This window comes from Phyllostomus discolor, chromosome 6 (assembly GCF_004126475.2).
Source record: "Phyllostomus discolor isolate MPI-MPIP mPhyDis1 chromosome 6, mPhyDis1.pri.v3, whole genome shotgun sequence".
NCBI classification, from domain to species: domain Eukaryota; kingdom Metazoa; phylum Chordata; class Mammalia; order Chiroptera; family Phyllostomidae; genus Phyllostomus; species Phyllostomus discolor.
The window spans coordinates 64878580-64885453 of NC_040908.2; positions in this window are offsets into that span (position 1 = coordinate 64878580).

The window sequence follows — 6874 nt, forward strand, 5'->3', positions numbered from 1 at the left end:
GGCTAGGACGAGGAAAGCTGTGTGTGAGTGTCTTCACGTGCCCTCTTGTGAACATGCGTTTGTCTCTGTTCTGTTCCGCTGTGAGTCTCCTCACTGCCACTGTTCGTGCAATGTGGCTTTCGCCAGTTAAGCAGTCAGTTTTGTCTAAAATGTCCATATTTTGTATTTTAAGTGCCCTCCCCTATGCCAAAGTTTTAAATATATTTTATTTATATTACCCTCTAGTTTTTAATCTGTAATCCACCTGCAATTTTTGCAGTGACATGCAGTGTGAGTCTGACTTTGCTTTCTTTCCCCCACACAGCTGAGTCTTTTCTCTGCCACCCAAAATATTTTGATGCACACCAAATTCTCATATATGTGGTGCTGTTTCTCAGTCTTTTTGTTGAATATCTATTATTCTAATCACTATGGGTTTATGATATGTTTTTAACTTCTTGTCCTTATTTTTCAAGGTGGTTGTGATGATTCTACATTTTGTCTCATGAAATTTTTTTTTATCCTTACCTGAGGACATTTTTTTTCATTGCTTTTAGGGAGAGGAAGAGGGCGGGGGGAGGGGGAGAGAGAGAAATATTGATCAGTTGCCTTCTCGATTGTACCCGACCAGGGAGGGATTGAGCCCACAACCTGGGTATGTGCCCTGACTGGGAATTGAACCCTGACCCTTCTGGTGAATGGGATGACACTCCAACCAACTGAGACACACTGGCCAGGGCGTTTCGTGTGAATTTTTGAATCAAGTTTCTTGAAAATCTTTTTGGGGGTCTTGTTTGGGATGTCTATGACTATAAATTTAGGAAAGGCATTGCCATTTTAACAGGATGTTTTCCAAGGTCGGTAGTATTTTTACCCACCTGTTAGGCTTGTTTTTTGATGCTTTTAGTGCCCTTCCCATAGATCTGCACATTTCTTGTGAGCTTCTCTCTAGGGAGGGGTTGGGATAGTGCAAGCATCCATCCCACCCAGTGCCCCCTTTCTCATACCCACGGTTGCACTGTGTGTGCCTGCCTCCCACTGCCGCCTGCTGCCACAGCCTTTCCCTGCCCCTGCACAGCTGAGAGCAGGCCCGTTGCCTCAGCTTGTCCATTCCAGTACTCTCCCCTACTCCTGGGGTCTGAGCAAGTTGGACCGGAAGGCTGCGGAGCATGTCGGCCTTCCCCGGCTGAAGTGCCTGGCTGTCCCACCAGCCACAGGCCAGCCCCTGGCCCCCCAGTTTCCTGTTTGTCCTGTGGACTCAGTGCCCGCCCCCCGGTTCTCATTCTCTTTGTGCTAAGTTAACCAGAGTGGGTTTCTGTTGCTGGAAGCGGTGAGCTGGCTCATTCCTGCCTGTCAGGAAGGACTGAATGAAAAGGCTGTGAGGAGTTCTCTGTAAACAGGACCAACTCGGGTGTGAAGTGACAGGCTGTAAAAGTTCCCTGTTGAGCAGCAGAGAGAGAGTGGAGCTTCGAGAAGGGGAAACAACAAGGCACAGGGTGGTCTCTAATCTACTGTGGGGCAGCTCCTGCCGCTGCATCTCCCTGAAAACCGTCTTTCCTATGGTAAGCCCTGCGTGCTTAGAAGAATTTATCACCAAGGAGAAGATGCAGTATATGAGAATGTCAAGAGGCTCTGGTTTCTAGGCTTGTTACTGCATATTTACTCGCATTTCTGAAAGGGACTTGGGTAGCAAAATCACAGTCCAGTCAAGACCTGTCTCTGTGAGTACCTTCGTGGGCTCGGCCCCTCCCAGGGCAGGACGCCCTGCCTCCCGCCCACCTGCCCACAGGGTTCGGGCCAGCAGGGCTCCTAGGCAGGCAGCCTGTCACCCATCCTGAAGCTAGCCTTCTGTGCCTTGCTGGAAAATGCTCTCGTCCCTGTCACTGCCAACAGAGGTTTTAATAATCAGAAATGGAGTCTCTCTGGCCACAAGAGTGTAAGGGCCCAGGCAGTGTCGGCAGTTCAGCAGGGCCTAGCGTCATGCCCAGTGCCTAGTAGACCCTCACGTGTGACCACAGGGTGAGGGTGAGGGGCACCATGTCTGCATTGACTCTCACACATACAGAGAGATGTAGGGACAGCTGGGTGCTCCCAGGAGGCCTGGGACCTGGGTGGAGGAGAGGCTGCAGGACACCTCCATGTGGAGGGAGAGCGAACGGAGGGAATGGGGCGCCCTGAGGGAGACTGGTCAGCGTGGCTGGAGAGTGGCTCTGCCTGAGAGGAGCAGGGAGTGAGGGGCGATGTTGGGGAGGGTCTGGGGTAAAGGGGAACTCGTGGAGGACTGTTTTTGCAGAGCTGCCAGCTCAGCTCAGGGCTTATCCAGAAACAAGTTTACCAATTTATTTTAGAGGGAAAATAGGTTTTGGGGAAGAAATCCCAGCTACTTGGACTGTAGACCTCTGGCTGAGGGAAGAAAGCCTGCAACATGAATACTTCAGAGGACTGTCAAGACCTGTGCGGAGCACCTGCTGAGCGTGGGTGGACACTGTCTGGCAAGGGGGTCCCCAACTCTGAAGGACATTAGACTCCCCAGGACTTTTATAAAATGCTCACTTCCAAGGTCCACCTCTTCAGAATTCCAGTGCAGCCCCAGTGTTGCAGTTTTTAAAGCTCCCTGAGTCACTACAGTGTGTGGCAGGGTTTAGGAGCCAACAACTCAGCTTACTCAGGACGCCCACGGCTGACTCGAGAAACTGTAGGGCCAGTGGTGGCATCACTGGGTCAAGTGCATCGCCCCAGGGACAGTGCTCTGAGGACAGCGCTTGATAAAGTGCCTTCTCTTAGTTTTGTGGCTGTAGCTGTGAATCGTTCAATTCTCATTTGTTTCCCTCTGTCATGCCCTGGCACAGGCACCCATACCTCCTGCCAAATTTGGGTGAGTGGGAGGACAGTGCGCTGGAGGGCCCAGGGCCAGAGCCACAGCCAGGTGCTTGGTGAGGTGGCCCCAGGCTGCAGGCCCAGGAAGAGCCCCGAGATGATCAGGTAGGACAGAGCCTCCCCCTGATAAGCACACAGGGCCCAGTGAGGTCAGAGAGGGGGAAGGGGGCACAGCCGGGCTCACAGGGGGAGGTGGAACAGGTAATGAATGAAGATGTGGGTCACAGTGTGCTTGACACTAGCCTTGCATAGTAGGCATGACTTGTGAGGGGATCTCAGGAGCAGGAAAAGGATCAAGGTCCCCTGAGAAGCAGGGCAGGAGGCTGTGAAACAGGCAGTGTGTGGGCGTGCACTTGCAAGGAGAGAGGTCACAACCCCATTGCCCCCAGTTGGAAAGGAGCTCTTCAAGGAGACCATCAAGTCGTGTACTTGCTCAGCACTGTGCAGGGATGCTGCCTGTCTGCCCAGACTGCCTCTGTGACAGCCCCCACAGACACTGCCCCTCCCGGAGGAGTGTGTCCTGCTGCCCAACCAGTCTGTGGAGGCTTCAGGCCAGTAGCGCTCCCCTGAGACTCCTGACCCAGGCTCCCTGCACTGAGCCTGGGGCTGGCCTTCCATTGGCTTGTAGGTGAGGGCTCTGGTCCCTGCTACAGGGATTTTAATAGTTATATCTAAAGCTGCATCTCTCTGGCCTCTGGACTGCAAGGACCTAGGCAGCATCCTCCTGATTCAGCAGGGCCTAGCATAGTGCCTGGCACCTAGTAGGCCCTCACACAGGACCGTAAGTGGGTGTATGCATTTAAATGTCCACATTGGATCCTGTGGCAGCTTATGTTTTAGGACAGCCCAAGTCTGTACTTGGCTACTAAAGCATGATTTGCACTTTTTGCCACTTGAAAAAGAGGAATGAACACCCTGGGCATATTCAAATGACAGACTTCTTTTCTAAGAGGCAGATCCAGCCTTTGGCAAAATGGTTTTCCTCTTTAGGGACTTCTGTGGCTTCATGGTGGCTCCTTGCACACCCAACCTGCTCGGATCCTGGGCTGGGAGGCTTCCTCTAAACCCCTCCTTTTACCAGTTGCTGCCCAGAGCCTGGTGCTGGCCGAGTTCTGAGGAAAATCCCCCTTGAGGACTGGCGATGGCAAGCCCCTTGATGGGGCAGCCTCCTGCAGCTTGGTGACACATGTGTTTGGATAAGTAAGCTGCTGTCTCAACTTGGTGCAAGGACAAACCCTGAGTCTTCGTTAGTAACTGGAAAAGGGAAGTAAATCCGAGGACATGGGCGTGCTCTGGAACAGCCAGGCTCTGCCCCAGCCCCGGCCATGCTGTGCTCTTTCCAAAGTGCCCTTCCCCACTGTCTGTGGGGCTGGCTTCCTCAGCAGCTTCATGTGTCTGCTCAAAGGTCACGTTCCCAGCGTGGCCCTCCCCACTCAGCCCCCCGCCCCACCCCGTTCAGTGTTGTTTGTTCTCTGGGCAGCTTCAGTGTGGGGCTTCGGGTGGCTGTGGGGCAATGGGGAGGGTTCAGGTCCTGCTCTCGGGCTCAGGGTTTGGCGAGGCCTGGGCTCCATGCTCCGTAAAAACAAAGGCTGTTTGACCCCTTTTCTTCATCCCCATCATCAGCACATAGTAGGTGCTCAAGGAATATCTGTGGAATGACATATTTCTTGAGTCAGGGGAGAGCATGGCTGCCCTAGCACCTGGACAAGTTACAAGAAGCCTAAACGGGGAGTGAACAGGAGAGCCCGCCATCCTCCTGCCGACCCCGATAGCACCCTTTGTGGGACCTGGCATGTGTGGCCCTTTACTGTGCGCAGACGGAAACTCCCAGACAGAAGTTTCTCTTCCTCCCAAAAGAAATCAGGCTCAAAACACAGGCCCACCAGAGGGGCAGGGCCGCCCTAGGCCCTGCCTCTGTTACCTGAGGGTGTCTGTGTAGAGGCCTCCAGGAGCCATTCTCAGAGCATCAGAGGGACTGGGCTCTGTGCCATCTTCAGGGGTCACAGCCCTGCTGCCCCTGTCTGGGACTAACCTGTCAAGTGGGGCCAGGAAAGTTTAGACAGACACAGGCTGAGATGTGAGAAGATGCTTGCCCCCCGTGGCTGAAACCCGGTGTATGTCCAGTGAAGCCAGTTACGCATGGACCCGGGGGGCAGGAGGGACCACAGGGAGAGTCTGGCACCTGGAGTCGGTACCATGGGAAGGAGCCCTGATGGGTTATCTGGAGACACCCAGGCTGCAGCCCTCCTCTCGGAAAGCATCCAAACCCAGGAATGGATGTGACATGAGGGACTTCGGCCTCTGTGAGTCGCCTGTGCAAATAGTGCCACACTGACTTAAAAGTCATCCATGAGCAGGAACAAAAAAACTTGCATTGTTATAAAACTGGACTAAGGTTACATTTTTTCCCTGAAATTACTTTTCAGAGTTTATAAATATAACATGAGGAGGAAGGAAAAAGCATTCATAAGATGGAGTACAGCATTTTTTTAGATTGTTTATGCTTTATTTTGTCTGATTCTGAACCCTTTGAAGAACTGAAGGACTATATAAAGGAAGCTGAATGGTTTCTTTCCAAGAAACATCAAATAAAAACCCAGTTTCAGACAGACAGAATTCTTTACCCATGTTTCCAAATGTCAGGCACTTTCTTTTTCATGTTTTCTGTGACTGAAAGTCGTTTTCCTGAAACCTGCCACAATGTTCAGTTGAAAATATCAGGATTAAAGCAAGCCTTGCCCAGTGTGAGGGGACGCGGTGCAGGACTCCCTCGTCCGGGACTCTCGGAGGGGCTGAAACGATGGCGGACGGCACGGCCGTAACCGCCTTTCAGCACAGCCGAGTTCACCAGCTCCACATTTGAAGTGGACAAGAGCCACTGGCCTGCGTAGATCCACCTACTCCCCCGCAGCCGCACGCTGTGCGTTCTCACCGTTACCCGGTGGCTGCGTCCCAGGGAGGGGCCTCCCCCTACCCCGCTCGCCCAGCTTCTCCGGGGCCCCTCAGCCACTTTGTCCTCACGGTGGACCACAGACGGAGGACACAGCACCCTCCCCTTCTAGACCTTCATTATCTGTGTCATGTTGGGGGCTGCTCTGGCCATTTAGTATCAGTCTTATTTCATGTATGTGTGTCCTTGTGCCATCCAGGAGCCTGTGATCACTGGTGGCAGTGGGGGTTTTCTTTTTTGTTTTTTACAATGTATTTTTCAATGACAGTGGACATTCAATATCGTATTAGTTTCAGGTGTACAGCGTACAGTTAGGCATGGATATAACTTACAAAGCAGTCTCCCAGTAAGTCCAGCACCCACCTGGCACCGCACGTCATGCTGCAGCTGTGCTCACTCTGTTCACCGAACTGTCCTTTCTGTCCCCGTGACTACTTTTACCTCTGCCCATCCGTACTGCCTAGCCCCTTCCCTTCTTTCACCCAGCCCACCAGCCCCTCTTCCATGGCAACCATCAGGTCGTTCTCTGTGTTAGTTTCTGTTTTGTTTTTTAGATTCCACAGATAAGTGAAAATATATGGTATTTGTCTTCCTCCAACTTATTTCACTTAGCATAATATCCTCTAAGACCATTGATGTTGTTGCAAATGCTAAGATTTCCTTTTTTTGTGTGGCCAAGTAATATTCCATTGTGTATAGGTACCACAGCTTCTTTATCCACTTGTCTGTTGATGGACACATGTTGGGTTCCAGTGTGTCCTGTTGAGTCCCAAATACTCTTCCCAAAGGCTATGCATAAGGAAATAATGACCAACAGCACAGAGCAACATTTAGGCCTTCCTGGAGGAAGGCAGATAGATCTAGACAGATGAGGCCCCCATGGCCTGCTCCCTGTAAGGGGGACCCCAGGCCACACCAGGTCTCATGCCACTCAGCCCCAGTCGTGATGAGGTGGCACTGAGTCTGAGCTGACCTTGTCTCTCACATACATCCAGCCTAGGGAAGAGAGACATTGGATGTCTGCTCTTCTAAGACTGCAGCCGGCACCTTCTTTCCAGGCATCCCCGG